Below are 15,698 nucleotides of genomic sequence, written 5' to 3' on the forward strand. Positions count from 1 at the left end.
GTTTAGAAAAGATTTATCTTTACTTTCTATTATCCTCGTGCGTCCGTAAGAAGACCACGGGGCGTGATTTTGTACTACCAGTACTACAGATGCGTAATTACGGCAACGACACACATGATGCGTTGTAACATCAACAAATGTTTAATCGGCACGCTCTACGTGGGTATGCGAGAGCCGCTCGATCGGCGCGGTATCAAAATTTCAGTAACCGGGCCGATGATTCGCTGCCAATATCAATGCTCGGCAGTTCAATTAATTTTTAGCTAAGCGTATGAATTATATCGAATGCGCAGCAACGACCGCTGCATTTGTCGTGTCGATATGGCTTCCCAATTAACACCCCGTTTTAATAACACACTACGTTTGGTATCATACTTTTTAATATTCTAATTCAATTAATATTTCAATTACCAAAATGTTTAATGTCAAAAATTAAAATTCTAAGCAAGGAATCTGTCATTAAGAGCAGATACTTGCATTATTTTCAAACTAACTGTAATTATATTAAAGAATCTGTTTTGTGTCTAAAGTGTCGCAAAAGTTTTATATATTATGTATATATATTATGTTAATTATGTATACATATATAACTTTATATGTAATTATACGTTCGTATATTACACACACATATATATGTATATATATTATGTATGCATATGTATATAAAACAATACATATAAATTATTATGATTATATTTATCTGTTCTTTATGTTCGTCAAATATTAAATGATTGTTATAACAAATCGTATCAGCGGTATGAGCCGAAAGTATCATACAGAAAATTTAACAAGGTGGAGAGATATACATTATAGAAGCAGTGTGAATAATCGATCATCGAAATCTCTTCTCACGTAACGCAGCGGACTGATCGATTAAAAGGCTAAAGAATTAATCAAGCAATTATCTTTGTATACTTGACGGCGGTATTGATATTGAAAGCCATAATTACAACAACGGGAATGAAACATTTTCCTGGTGAAAGGTCGATCGGGACCGGTTTATTTCACGGCGGTTCGATATTTCGTTTTGCAATAACATCGAACATCAGTGCCTCTTTGTCAAACGACGATGAATGCCGCAACTTGTCGTAATTACGCGCCGCGCGCAAACGTGTTTATCGCCCCTTGTCACATTTCGCGAACGGTCGAACGCATTTGTCCATTTAATTAAAAGAAACTGATGCGACACGCTCGAAAACGCAACTGTCTACATTTTTATCGATGTAATGTACCGAACACTACAGACCGAAACCAATCTGTCGCTGTTATAAACTATAAGCGCGTTCCATTAAGCGGTATCAAAGTTTAAAAACAGCTCAATAAAAAACATTTAAAATGAGAGAGAGAAGCTATTCTTTTATATCTAATATAAAAATAATGTCCAATTTATGATGCATTCCTCTTAAGTCAACTCATGTGTCCTAGATTTTATTTTCAAAACTAAAATATACATCTTATTAAAGAAGATCGATTTATATTTTTCAACTTGATTTTTGAATACGATTTCAATAAGATTAGATTTATTTATTATTATATTACTTACATATATATTTTTTTATTGTAATGTAATAATTAATATTAATAAAGATAATATAAAATCATTTTTCGCGTTGAAAAGTGGCATGAATAATGCAATTAGAAAAATAATTACATGCACGATATCACATTTCCGCATTTCATTCGGTTAAATCTCTTGTTTACGGCTAATATGATTTTTACATCTTAATCGACATTGAATGATACATGAAAAATTAATTATCGCTGTACGAAATGAATCCATATATACTGCACAGCCCATCGACATGCTGTAACTATTAACGTTTCACGTGGATGAATGTTTTACATGGAGATACATCCGAAATATATGTCACGCAGCACGCAATTATATATAGTGCAATAAAAAGTTTGCGGGCAACACATAGGTACACATACAGGCACAATAAACGATAGAGTTACGACGACGCGTGCATATAGATAAAATCTGCATCGCACCGTTTTATTCATCAAACCCCGCGCGCGTTTCGAAGCGGATCAATATTAAGGACAGTAAATCATGATGACTGCGTTATGGTTATGAATCATTATATAATTTTATGCATGGCATCGCGTCACCGCAGATTTTGATCGAGATCTTAATGTATGCATTCACAAATTACATTTCTATTTCCTTTACTTATACTTCTAACGTACCCCTCTGGCAATAGTTATAGAGTTTATAGACCATTACCATATTCTATCATATGTATCATCAGTTGAAATAAAACATGGCACATTTTATTAAGTAAAATATTATAAAACTAAAACGTATAAGTATATAAACAGGATTTAAATATTGAGGCTCAATATTTTTGCGACTGGAAAACTTTTCCAATTTTGTCTCTCGATTCTTTTTCGTCATTACAACGCAGTCGAATATTTCCGGTACAGAGAATAATAAGTTTCTTATTTTACACAAAATGTATGACTTTTTAACAATTGGCTTCTGGAGCATATAGTCGACCCACCCAGTCATAGTAACTCGAAATAGGAGAAGTCGCGGAAACGGGCGAATAGTTTCGTGTTTTTTCGTTTCAGTTACATGCCGCACAATTCCTGCGGTCTCATAAATCTCTCTCGCCCTACGTCGGCTATACGGCGTCCAGTGTAATCGTCCATTACGTACTAGACTCTCGTCGAACGACGACGGTATCTCCATTTGTTCTTCCCGTAAGTATATATCGGGTGTATCGCCAAGAGAGTCTCGTCGTTTCTTCGTTTCCGAGTTCATTCGGCCAGTAAGGATAGAGAATGACATGTATCGTACCCCCTTTCTTTCTTTTCGCGGCAATCGCGGCAAAATAAGGGAAGAGACGTACATTGTAAATGTGCGACACTATTTCGTTTCGACTAGAGTCTTCTTCGTATTATTGGACATATGTTTGAAGAACCGTTGTATACTTTGTATGTTAGATATATCTGATACGTTGAAAAATATCTTCTTTATAAATATTTCAATCAATTTAATATATACGCAAAATAAATTAAATTTTATTCTTATTTTTTGAATGATTAACTTCAACTGCTGCATCCTCTATTTCTCAGAAATTGAAAGTATAAGATATGTAAAATACTTTTTTTTAGACATTCTGGCAGAATATCTATTCTCGATATGTGATCCATTTATAGATTATAGTCTCCGTTCAAGTATGAAGTATGAACGATAAAAAAACAAAATTTTGAAAACTTCTGAACGTAACTTTGTATTCTGAATATTTACTGCGTAAAAAAGTAGATTTATCGTTAAATGCAAATTTTGTTGGTAAAATTATAACGCAAGAAGTTATACAAAATAAACCAAATTGAATGATATATATTATATATTATCTATTTCTTAATATTTTTTCCCTTTTTTCTTTGTTTTTCTTATCATACTTGATTTTTTGTATCTGCAGTGTTATTTATTGATTTAATTAATATCTATTAAGAGACACGGTAGTGTCTCGCGCCAAGTATACGCGGAGCGAGACCGACCGTGACTCTTTTTATACGCGACGCGACGGGTTGCGAGTACTCGAGATGTTGAGATCTCGATAACGAGTGAACGGATCAAGTTCTAAATAGGCTTGATTGATAGTTTGGGGTCGACTTAGGGGGGTACGTGTTTTTTATTTTTCCGTCATCATTACATGTAAAAAAAAGGGGGATTTATATTTCATAAATATCAATTTAATTGAACGACAGTTCAACTCGGTGAAAGGGGAAGGTATATAGAGTCAGTCCCTTCAAAGGCCATGGCATCTTATCTTCTCGCAACGTCTCAGCAGACATGAATATCGATATGATCTCGTGGTACGCGGAACACGAGTGAAGGACTTGTGTTAAAAATTTCTCTAAAAATTTAATCCACCGGCCGGGGCCGGGAGAACGGTGGCAGCGGAACGCGAAGAATAGCGGGACTACGTTAATTAGACCCACAATTACGGTAATGGGAGAGTTCGTGCGTTGCAATTATCGTAGCGCCACGAAGGCAGTTAATTAAGAGAAATTCAATTAAGCCCTTTCGGCCACGCGAGCGAGCGTTCGCGGTGAACGAGAGAGGAGGCGCAGCCCGCGCGGTGCGAGCTTGCGCGCGCGATGCGAGTTTGCAGCGCGCGTGTCGTCCACGAAGGTGATTTTCCCGCGAGAAAATCCGTTTTTCCCTTTTTTTTTTTACAGCTCCCATCGTCCCACGTAGCGTCGTTAATTCCACGTTGATTCGATTGGCATGCCGCTTGTCCAACGCGGATTTTTTTTCGTCGTTCCGATGAAGAAATGCGGACGGGAGAGAAAACAAGCGGTTTTGCGGTGATTTTCGGATATCGTTGAAACGGTCGGTTTGTTCCAAATGTTAAAAAAAGCGGGCAACCAACCGGAAGAAACGCTCCACCGATAATGATCCTTTCTTGTATGTATAATATTGGCGCGTGTGTAGGTAATATTGGAAGATCGTAATATTATACAATAACTTGTGTGTATCAATACAAATTTAATTATTATATTGTGGCGGTTATAATGCATTTATAAACGTATGGGCTTTAAATTGTTACCATATAAACAGAAACGATATTTCGATAAAGGGGCGCAATTTTATTTTATACTAGATATAAAATTTTAAAAGCAAAAAAAAAAAGAAAAAAATTATGAAACCGTGTTGCTTTTAGTAGATTGAACAGAACCATTGGACTAGACGTCATTATACAAAATACATGACTACTGGGTTTATTTTTCTATCTATAATTATTATATTATGCTAATATCATAATATTACATTATTCGTTAAAACAGGAGAATATGACGTTACCGAGTTTTTGTAATTATTCATGACGTTAAACACAAAATTATATGTATGTATAGTTTCATAGCCAATTGTATGAGCTTTCATTTTTTAACTTCAATTTTAGTTTATCCACATTAAAGTCTTATATTTTGAACGAAGGAAAATCGAGTCGCGCGTGTGTGCAGCTTATATAGTTGAAATAGTCCTTTCATTTGAGGGTAGTCAAATAAACCGACCGCGGCCGCGTCTGTCTAGATCCGTACAAAGTCGCATGTTTATTGCAGCTTCACTAAATTTACAGATATTTTGTGACTCGAGGGATGTTAAAACCGACGACATATTTCGGATGCCGAAACAATCGCAAAACGAACGTAACAAACTGCTCATTCGTATCATGTAATGGGGAATGTCATTCGCGACCGGAGCCATCACCGGAGTTGTTTCCGTGTAACTAATTTTGCCGTTTACGAAAACGCGAGCGTCAGCTTGCATTGGCATCGAAACGTGAACGTTACCTTAGATGACCCGGGCATTTGCGCGGGCAAATGTGGAACTCTGGGGACGCAAACAGCGAGCACAGACCAAAACTAACCATCATTCGTAATTCCATCGGTGCGTATTCGATAACAAGAGATGATGTCAATAAAAGATAAACGCTTTGTCTCGGTATAATATATATTTAAAAAAAGTCTTTTTGCGTGATGTGTCAGAGAATTCATACCGGATTTATGAAGATTATTTTTCTTCTACGACATTTAAAAAATCTCTTTTGCCTTAATTGAATCTTTTCTTTAACAAAATATTAGCAATCTAAGTTTTTAAGTTTTTATTCCATCGGAGTATATAACGTGTAACTTATACACGTTGTATAATTGAAATACTGATCAAATAAAAAATTAATGTTGAACGTAATTCTTTCTTTCTTCTCTCTTCTCTTTATGTCTCTCAAAAGAATAAGAAATATAAATATAAAGGAATAAGAAGCATATGTACAATTATATATGAGTTTCTTCGAGATAGACTCCATTTGCTCGCACGAATTCATTTCTGCTTCCTGGTTTCTTAATACTGCCAAAAGTTTTACAGTGTACACTTGGAGAAACTTGCTCTTTGAGAAATTCTCGAATTAACTTTGTAACAGAAAACACTAAATGCACTATGTCAAGTCTTCATGTTCTATACTGAATCGTAAACATCCGACAATGCTGCAAAAGCTGAAAGAAAGATCATTTTAACTTTTCCGTCGGAGCTTGTGATGGACTTATTAAAATTTTGTGAATAAATTGTTTCTTTGTAATGTCCACTACTTTTTAACCGAGATATTTAACAGTTTTATATAGCTTTTATATAGACATATTTACGTATACAAATTTAACACTAATGAATTAATCAATTTTCCTCGTCAAATGCAACTCTAAACGTCATCTTACGCTGTCAGGGAAGTGTAAACGTTGCCTCGTCGGATAAATCTGCCTGAAGTGCAATGATGATACTCGTGACAGACACAAACGTCTTGTTAACGTCAAGCATGACATGAAACGCGCTCACGGCGGCGATATGCAACTTGACAAAGTCAGTTTGCACAGATGCGAGTGTAAAATATGACTTCTGCATTTGAACCTTGGCGCAGGACAAACATTGATTAGAGCACGGCTTGAAATACGCGTTTATCGCGACCGTATGTTCTCTCAGCTGCGCTGTATTAGTTCTATTATCACTTTGCAATAGTAAATTTAATTATGCAGAACCCGCTGACTTTACAACAATCAAAACGGTGCGGCATTACACTTATGCAAAATACACGCGAGTAAATTCTGTTTAATAATATATCGCTACCTCGAGCAAAAGTCTGTTTTCCTTGTTTAATTTCCATGAGCAGACACGCGTCTTGCACTCGCGATTGCGTGACAATGTAAACGTTGCGTTATCAGAATAATGAAAGGCGGATGTAAGACTCAAATGGCCCGTTAATATGAGGCGTGACGTGAAATAAACAGCCACGATGGATGATCGCTCCGATGTTCTCAAAGAAGAAAAAGGAGAAATAATAAGGTTGCCTGGCAAGCTTCGTTAAACGTCACTATGGAATACTAATTTCTCTGACATGTATCTCTAATCCTCCGAGGCCAAGCCCCAGTTTTTGCCCTTTTCACGTGTATTTAAAACCTCTTTCTCTCTTGTGACTAAATGTCATTGGATCTGTGTACGAACGACAATATTACATTATTAATTCTTGGAAGATTGATTCGCACTACCTTAAGCGTTTTAATAATAAAAAAAAATGTTTTAATGCATAAATTAATTAGAACTGCATTTCTTATTACAATTTATTTTTAAGCTTGGCAAAATTAATTTAGTAAATATAAAATTATGCTCTAAAAAATATAAGAAAATATAATAAGACTGTTGTAATAATAATTCGAGTTTTTTCTGATGTAATTTTCATAGTTAGTTAATTAGATTTCTAACATTGAGAACGATAATAATAAAGAAAAAAATTGAAATTAAAGTGTGATAAAAGAAATAATAAAAAATACAACAATAGGAAATAATAAACTGTACTTTTAATGATTACAGTATTTATTTAATTTTTTTATAATATCTTTATCTTCTTTCTCTTTTTGTATGTCGATTAATATCGAGAGAAATATTTGTTTCTATAAATATTAACAATACAATTTATATTATTTATAATAAATTATATTTTATTGTGTTGATTTCCGAGCAAATACGCCAATTTTGCTAAATTGTTTTTAATTGCAAGATACTTATGCATTCGTATAATCGCTTCAGAGCAAATAATAGCACGTACAATTCCGATAAAGTATATAAACAATAGTATATTTGAAATAAAAAAAATCGTATTAAGAAATAAAATCGCGGCCGCGATTGAAATCCATATAGAGATCGCTTCAATTGCGCTCATGATACATGCGTTCGCATTCACGAATCCTATGTGTGTGCAAATCCCACAAAATAAAATGGGATATAGTGAAAGGCGACTGATTTGGTAATGTTTCTTACAACGACAAATGTAAAGTATCGATTGCATATAGTGTTGTAAGCGTTTCAGGTTTCGCGCGTGTCCAGTCGATTAAACGAAGTTCCAACGGACTAAAGCGGAAAAATGTAAAACAAGATAGATACAATAGATTCCACTAACAATAAATCATACTGCTGCATTTGTTTGAATATATATTTGACTCTTGAGTCGCCGCCGCGCGATTGGTTTTTCGCATATTTATGACGATCTTGGAGGATTAAGGTGGTCCTTTCGCGGACCCAGCTAGTCAAGTAACAGTCCGTCATGATGAGGTAATTGAAAACAAACATATTGACAAACATTACACAACATCCCAATAATTATAATAATATAACATGATTTTACACACACGATTTAAATTATTTATTAATTAAAAAAATATCACAATAATAGTGCGGTTGGACTCGATTTAGGTTAGGTCAAGCATGACAGTACGAGTAAAGCAATATGCGCGTGGATCCACTACTTATTTAACCTTCTATATCAGAGCAAAACATTCGGTAAGCCCTTATTTTCAAGGTATGTACGAAATCCGGAAACTTCAGGGAATATTTTAAGACATGAATAATGTATTTATCTGATCGCTAAGTACACATGTATTGTTGAAAACCTCGGACGTGGCGATTTGCATCGTTCTATCTTTCTCGTTCATTAGATGTAAACAAGGATAGAATGACAATGGCACGCTCCGCGAACGCACATTTAGAATGACTTATTTCTTGTAAAGTGTCGGTAACCTCACTTGATTTTTCGTACACATGCCCCTTATCACTGTATATTTAACATATATCAAATTTAGGTACCTATCTAATACTTGTTCTCATTGCACGAAAGGACCACCTTAAGTGTTTTCAAATTTTATCTACTTTTCGGAAAGTTTGTTGATTAGATTTTTAATCTCGTTAATGAAGCACGCACACAAATAAAACGCGTCGTAAGAACGTTAATCCATTAGCGCAATCCATCTTAACGCGAGTAGTTCACGTCGGCAACGTTGAAGCCATGATGCGATGCGCAAGTTAAATTTCAAGTTGACTGTCTTAGCCTGTCGTGGAAGATAGTCAGTTCGTCCCCGTGACTAATTAATCTGATGTTAATTGATATTGCCATCTCGTGCTCTTGATGCCCCCCACCGGATGCAAATAAATCGAGATTTCGAATTTAATAACAAGTACGAATCATTTTTGCGAGAAGTCGATGCAAACATAATTTACGTGTGACTGATATATCTAAACGCCAATTTTTGTCTGTATCTTAGCAACGAAATGGATCAATAAGTTGTACTGAAAAAAAAAATCAATTATTCACGTGAAAAATTTGCATATTAATCCGCACATTTCTGCAATAATTTAAATAGCGAAATTATTGCACAAGGTATAGAATATAATAGATGGATATTCGATGTAACATTGAGGCAAATATTAATATAAAATTATTTCCATCCTAGAGGATACTTATTTCGAAAAGTAACGATAGAACTTTTATAAGAGAGGAATAAATGAAGTTTATACTTTTATTTTTATTAATTATATAAAAAAAATTAATGTCAATTAATATGTTGGGATTATTTTACAATTTAATTTCAATTTTATCAATTTTTTATCAATTTTATTCTATTTTTTAATACAATTTAATAGAGAAATATAGATACTTATGTGCAAGTGTAATTAATATAAATAACATAAGTTAAAGAAAATGTTCTCTTTTATATTCATTCACAAACCAAGAAATTGAAAAATCTATCTATAGATGCATAAATTACTGCCATCGTCACTTGTTGATCGTAGCCTAAATAGGTTGCGGAGCGCAATAAAATTTGCTTTGCTAATGCATTTTAATCGAACGGGCGATTTAATCGATGCGAATGATGATAATAATAATTATTGGAAAATTGAACCGTAATTCGCTGATAATAATCCTAATAAGCACATTGCAATAGGAAATCTTTTTTCTCGCAGATTCAATTACGAATCTATGCGACGATTCGACTAATGAAATTTTAAATCGCTACGACGAGCCGTAGAAATTTTGATTAGAAATATTTTTCTATTTTAAAATGTAGGTTGCGTACGATAAGAAAATATGAATTTTCCTTTTACGGTCATATCCTGCTTGAATTAATGATCGTTATAGAAATTAGCTCCATCCTGAACAAACCAGTCGTCGCTGTTAAAATTCCTTAAGCGATTTCACTGACGCGTTTAAGAGTTTCGTCAAAAAAGAGAAGAAATGGAGGAAGCAAGGCATTCCCTTAAGGCTCGAGACTCGGGTGTTTGATTTGGAAAATCTTGATGATACCAAGGGATTTGTTCATACGAATTTGTGGCTCCTCAAATCAAATTCGCACGCAGATAGATAGACAGATGCGTGCGAATGAAGCCGGACATCCAGGCCAATTCTAGTGGGGTAGGGCGGGAAAAGGGATGACGAAATGGTCGCTATTTGAGTTCCAATTTGCGTTTAATAATTGCATTCGATTAATATTCATTGGAATGCAAAGCGGTCCGGCGAATTCAACGACCGAGTCGCGCTCGCATGCTCGCGCGAAAGGAAATGGGGACCGGACGCGGCGAGTTTTGGCATTTTCGCGAACTTTTGGCATTGTCCTCATCGTTTCCGCGGCTCGCCGGCACGGCGGAGTGAACGAGGATAATAAATCGAGGGCAACGGCGTCGTGTTTTCCGCGCGCAGATGATAATGGCTTCGAACTGGTATGCGCGCGAAATGCGACTTATTTATGCGAGAGGCTTCGAGTACACGTCGATCCGCGTTAATCCGCGCTTTGGTTTTTTCTGAAGCGTCGCTTCGCCGTCTTCGTTGAGCGAGACGCAAATATAGGACAGTACTGAGGGAGAGAGCGTTCACCTCCTATGTAATACTACGGGGCGTTTCACAAAATTTGCATCAAACTCCAAAACCGTATCCTCCGATGAATTTAACGGCAATTTTTCCTCGACGAAAAGTTTAGCTCCACGCAATATCTTTCTTTGCAACTTTGAAATTTTTGGCATTACGTATTCTGGCTACTAAGCCTCAGATTAATATTCTGTTAAAGTGAACTTTAACAAAAGTTGATCGAGGAGAAGGTTTTGTTAGCTGTCTGGATTCTTGTGGCTTATATGCTTTAAAGTTTTAAAAATGTTGCGATTAATAGTTTTCAATAATCCATAGAATTTATGGAAAAAAACGAAGATTTGTTAGGAACTATTCGATGAGTAATATTCAAATATCATGCGATGACTATGTTCAAAATTGTTTTACTTTAAGAGACTGGAGTTGCAATAAAAGCAGATATAAAATATTCGGTCTTGCGCGTATGAATAAAAGTTGATCTTAGAAAATATTCTTTAACCTTATCTCTTTGAGAACAAGTACACCTGCGAGCACACACCGCGGGTGTCGACACACGCAAGTGCGCTGGGAATTGTGAATACACTTCGAGAGAGCAAAGGCTATTTCCAGGTGCGCGATCCTACGAAACAAAAGGAATTTACAATGAGCAAGTTCCGTTCGGCGCCAAAGCTTCAATCGTAAATCGAAAACTTTCGTCCCTTTCACGTCTCTCGAATCCTACCCGCTTTCGTAGACACCAACTTCGCTCGCGCATTCTATCTGGGAAACTGTCGATCTCCGAGCTAGTAGAAATACCACAAACTGATCAGACTTGACAAGAACCTTATGGTACAAGTGGAAGATTACGTCGCAATTCTGAGGGATTAGCACTCTCACGTTCTTAAAAATTTCGATTGCCTCCATATATTTCTGGGTCAGTAGAAACACGCGATAGAAATCAGACGCGAAAATTTCGTAGATGTGATAAAATATATATACGAATTCAAAAGATTAATTGAGATAGTCTGGTATTTTCTTAAAACTAACACTTTATATATAGTTTTACGAATCAATCAGCTTAAAAACAGCAGTAAGAAGTATTATTTAACAAATTAGATGTGTTACATTTCTAAATGTATAAATGAAGAATGACGCGAACGTAAGATGACGTTCGAATTGTATTAAAAGCAAAACTGTAGAAGTTTTGTTTATATCAGTATATTTAAACAACATGTCAGATATAATAGCTTCTGTAATATAAATAATAAAAAACACATAGATTAATCTATTAACAATCTCCCATCTTCAGAAAAAATAGCTTTATAGCTATTTCTTTATTACTCTAGAAACAAGTAGTAAGATCGTGTAATATGTCAGACATTCCTGGATGCAAGTATATAGAGAAACGCACGAACTACCTCACATTCTTGGATTAAAACAAAAAAACAATTTGAACATATCTCTCTAAGAGATCCTCGTAGATAGTAGAAGAACGAAACAGACCTCGCAAGTTTCCAGGCGCAAGTAGGGCATTGTATTAAATTAACGGTAAGAGAGTGGACACTATCGCACTTTCGGAAAATGAATCTCTTGCATTTCTTTTGTATGTGCGCTCTAGTTTCCTAACCAGTAGAAATATCACGTCGCAAATTAGACACTCCAATTGCCTAAACGCAAGTAGAACATCTCGCGAATATCTACGGACACACTCGCACTTTCAAACAACAAGTCCCTGTACCTTTTTGGGCCAGGTCGATGTCGATCTCGATTCCGGCGGCTATCACTACTCTTTCGTGGAGAGATCCTTCACCCCGTTGTTTCCTCGCACCTTTTTCTTCGTTTCCAAGTTACCGGTTCAACGAACTTGACGCTCGCGACGGGAAAGAGTTTTGTTACCCATCCATCGATCATGAATTCTGAGGGCGAGATGTCCGGAGGTTATCGCGCGTTACGGACCATGCATCACCCGCGTGGTTCAGTCCCGCGAGGCAGTAAAACGTCACTGATGGATACGCGGATACGTAATGACACGAAACGACGTGCGTCGCGACGTCACCGGCACTGACGGTTACGTACTTAACCGAGCGACGGCGGTAGGCGAACTGGACCGAGCGCCGGAGCCGGAGACTGCCTTTGGCCGCTGCTGCGTGTACGATCTGGTGGCGGCCGCTTTCGCCGGCGACGAGGACGGCCACCGCGACGACGACGCCGACGCCGACGCTGCTCGCAGCAACCATGGCGCGACGCGAAAGCCGCCGCGCCGGAGCGCCCTCATCTCTTCCACCCCCTGCGACCTCGGCTCCACGTCGTTTCATCTCGCTTCAACCGCCCAACATCGTCCTCTTTCCCTCGACCGCCCGGTAGAGCTATCCCCCCACTATTCTATCGATCCTACGGGAGAGGCCCTCCGCGTTCCATTTGCCTCGTTCGAGCGGAGACTGCGAATCGCGCTCGTACCGCCTGGACCGCCGTGGAAATTAAAGGCTGAAGAGGGTCGTAAGGAGAGAAAAGAAGACAGTTTGTCGGCGGGTTAATTCCTTATAGAGTTCTTTCCTTGAGGCGTGAGAAATTGGATTGTTAATGGATCGGCCTGCATTTATCGACAGGAATAAGCTCGCAAGTAGCTTAATATGTTGCGAGCGAACGCGCCGGAAGTGAATTAAACGTCAATATTGCGATCAGTAACAATAACGTTCTTTCTATAACGTGATTGGGTAGAGAAAAAAAAACAAAGTAATCCTGATCAACAAAATTATTTTTTCAATAACATCAATCCAATGTATTCATGATTTTTTTAAACAGGAAGAATATAAAATACGGTAACACCAGAGGTAATATTCCTTGCACCGAATTTTTAAAAAAATAATTTTGTTAAAACATATGAAACTTCTCTCATATCTTTTGATTAAAGAAACTTCCATTATACCGTACATATTTATACAAAACTTGTTTTCAAACTTATATTTATGAATGTATGTTGATTTTGAATTTCAACGTACGCATTATCCAACATACATATTATAAAGTTTGCAAAAAGTCCAGTATTAAATTTCTGCTATCTGGATGTCCTACATATTATACGGAAATACTAGAATAGATATATCGAGCGTATTCATCTGCAAAGAGAAAGGGAAAGTAGCCCTTAGAATTCTCCTTCTCTCTTCCTGCGCTATGGCGGATTTTCCGATTATATGCTCACGAGAGAGAATCACAGAATCTGAGCGATTCACTCCCGTATATCGCGACGCGCGCTTTCCGATTATATGCTTGCGAGAGAACCTAAACACGATTATACGTATATCGATCTCTGTATTCGCATCATGTATTAGTGTTACATATGGTTGCTTGATTTTCATGACACATTTGCATTAAATCCCTGGTCTCCGTGTTAGCGGGGTTATAAGCAAGTTAAACGTGAGAATCAGAGAGCCTATCGCATTTAACGTAAAGCGTGATGGTATTTTACGGATGAGTGATTATATAGAGAAATTAATTAAGGAATCATAATATTGTATGTATAAATCAGGATTTAATTAGCAGAAAGAGAAGGGGAGAAAGAGAAAAAGAGAGAGATAGTAGGTTGAATATATAATTTGACTCGGCGTTTTGCCGAGAGAATCAAGTATATATATAATTAAAGTAATCCTGCATGATATCAATAAGATGCGTGATTTTTTTTCATATCGTATGATAGGTACCGATATAATATAATAGCCAAAACTTTATCTGTAAACATAATACATTAGACAATTAATTTTTTAATCTCGATTTTGAAGCATATATCTATATATATGTATATACTTTAATTAATACATTGCGACAATCGTTGGGTGAACTGATAATAATGTAATCTTTGTAGTAAAGAAAGATTTTCTAAAGTATATTACTGTAGCAGCAAAAGAAATGCAAACTTGGCAACTGGTATAAAAAGCAAAATAAGTAAGAATACTAAAACGCAAATTTCGAATATTATTTTCAGCGCGCATTTAACGCTAAAAGAAGTTTCGCGGCAAAGTAAATTCCGGAGTATATCGTTACAGACGAAAGAAATTTTCTTAGCTTATCAATGGAATAAAAAAGTAGAAAAACCGAGTTAAACCGTAACGCTATTATTTCTGAGCTTACATTTGACGCCGCGCCGGCTGAATTTTCGCGATGGGGTAAATTCCAATTTATGCTATTTCTAACGAAGAAACTCGGAGGTTAAAAAACAGGAAATAGAACTTGAAACGCGCGGAGTTAAGGTGACACGCGAATTTACGGTATTATTTCCATGGTAGGTATTTGACGCTAATGTACACTTCGCGATTGAATAAATTCGTCTCTAACCGAAGGAGAGAAATCGCGAGTTGCAAAAGGAACGGAATTCGTGACGTAAAGACGGCATGCGCGCAAATTTCCGATATTATTTTCCAATAAAGAAAAACGCGCATTTGACGCTAACGGAACTTCGCGGTTGGAGTAAATTTCGTAGTATGCCGTTGTAGATGAGAAATACCGGAAATAAAATGTCAGAATTTCTGCTAATCTAGTAGATTTTCAATAATCCACCTCGAAAAAGTACAATTTTTTGCATCCCGTGCAAAAATCACGATCGAGCAATTTTTGAAGCCATTATTGGTGCAACGTGAATCTGATGTTGAAATCCGTAATTCACTTTAAACGACCGCATAACTGTAAAATTGCGAACAGTATAGAAAGATCGTGGAGAATCATACGCCATTTAAAAAAGATAATTTATACGTTTTAGTTGATTTTTTGTTTTTCTACAAAATTATTGCTGAAATTATACACAAAATATTACGCTAAATGTTTGTACGCCGTACATGTATAAGCAGAAAGAAAAACAGAGTTTTCGAAAAACTCTTCTTTAGTGAATCTTTGACAGCGGAGGAAATAATTAATGCATGATAACAGTGAATTTTGCGACGTGTGTAAATTTTACATTTTACATTTGTCGTTACAGCCGGTCGTAATGAAGCGAAACGTCACGCAGAATAAAGCAGGTTTCAAGTACCGCGAAAGTCG

General features: G+C 36.5%; 2 protein-coding genes across 6 annotated transcripts in view; one reads left to right on the top strand and one right to left on the bottom strand.

Moving 5' to 3' along the window:
* Notum (palmitoleoyl-protein carboxylesterase notum) overlaps window positions 1-15,698 on the top strand; it is a 600,456-nt gene that overhangs the window by 450,352 nt on the left and 134,406 nt on the right. The gene's annotated exons all lie outside the window — the stretch shown is intronic.
* Kair1d (Kainate-type ionotropic glutamate receptor subunit 1D) overlaps window positions 1-15,698 on the bottom strand; it is a 386,506-nt gene that overhangs the window by 223,263 nt on the left and 147,545 nt on the right. For 2 of the 5 annotated variants that reach the window (XM_077402626.1, XM_077402623.1), the window contains exon 1: window positions 12,409-12,908. The exons of 1 other annotated variant lie outside the window; for it this stretch is intronic. The gene's annotated coding sequence lies outside the window, so the exon portion shown is untranslated. Of the gene's footprint in view, window positions 1-12,408; window positions 12,909-15,698 lie in introns of those variants that run through there. 2 more of the 5 variants (XM_077402628.1, XM_077402627.1) reach the window with 2 other exon arrangements.

The sequence above is a fragment of the Temnothorax americanus genome, unplaced genomic scaffold, assembly GCF_048541705.1.
Source record: "Temnothorax americanus isolate GAGA-0224 unplaced genomic scaffold, ASM4854170v1 Scaffold16, whole genome shotgun sequence".
NCBI classification, from domain to species: Eukaryota; Metazoa; Arthropoda; class Insecta; order Hymenoptera; family Formicidae; genus Temnothorax; species Temnothorax americanus.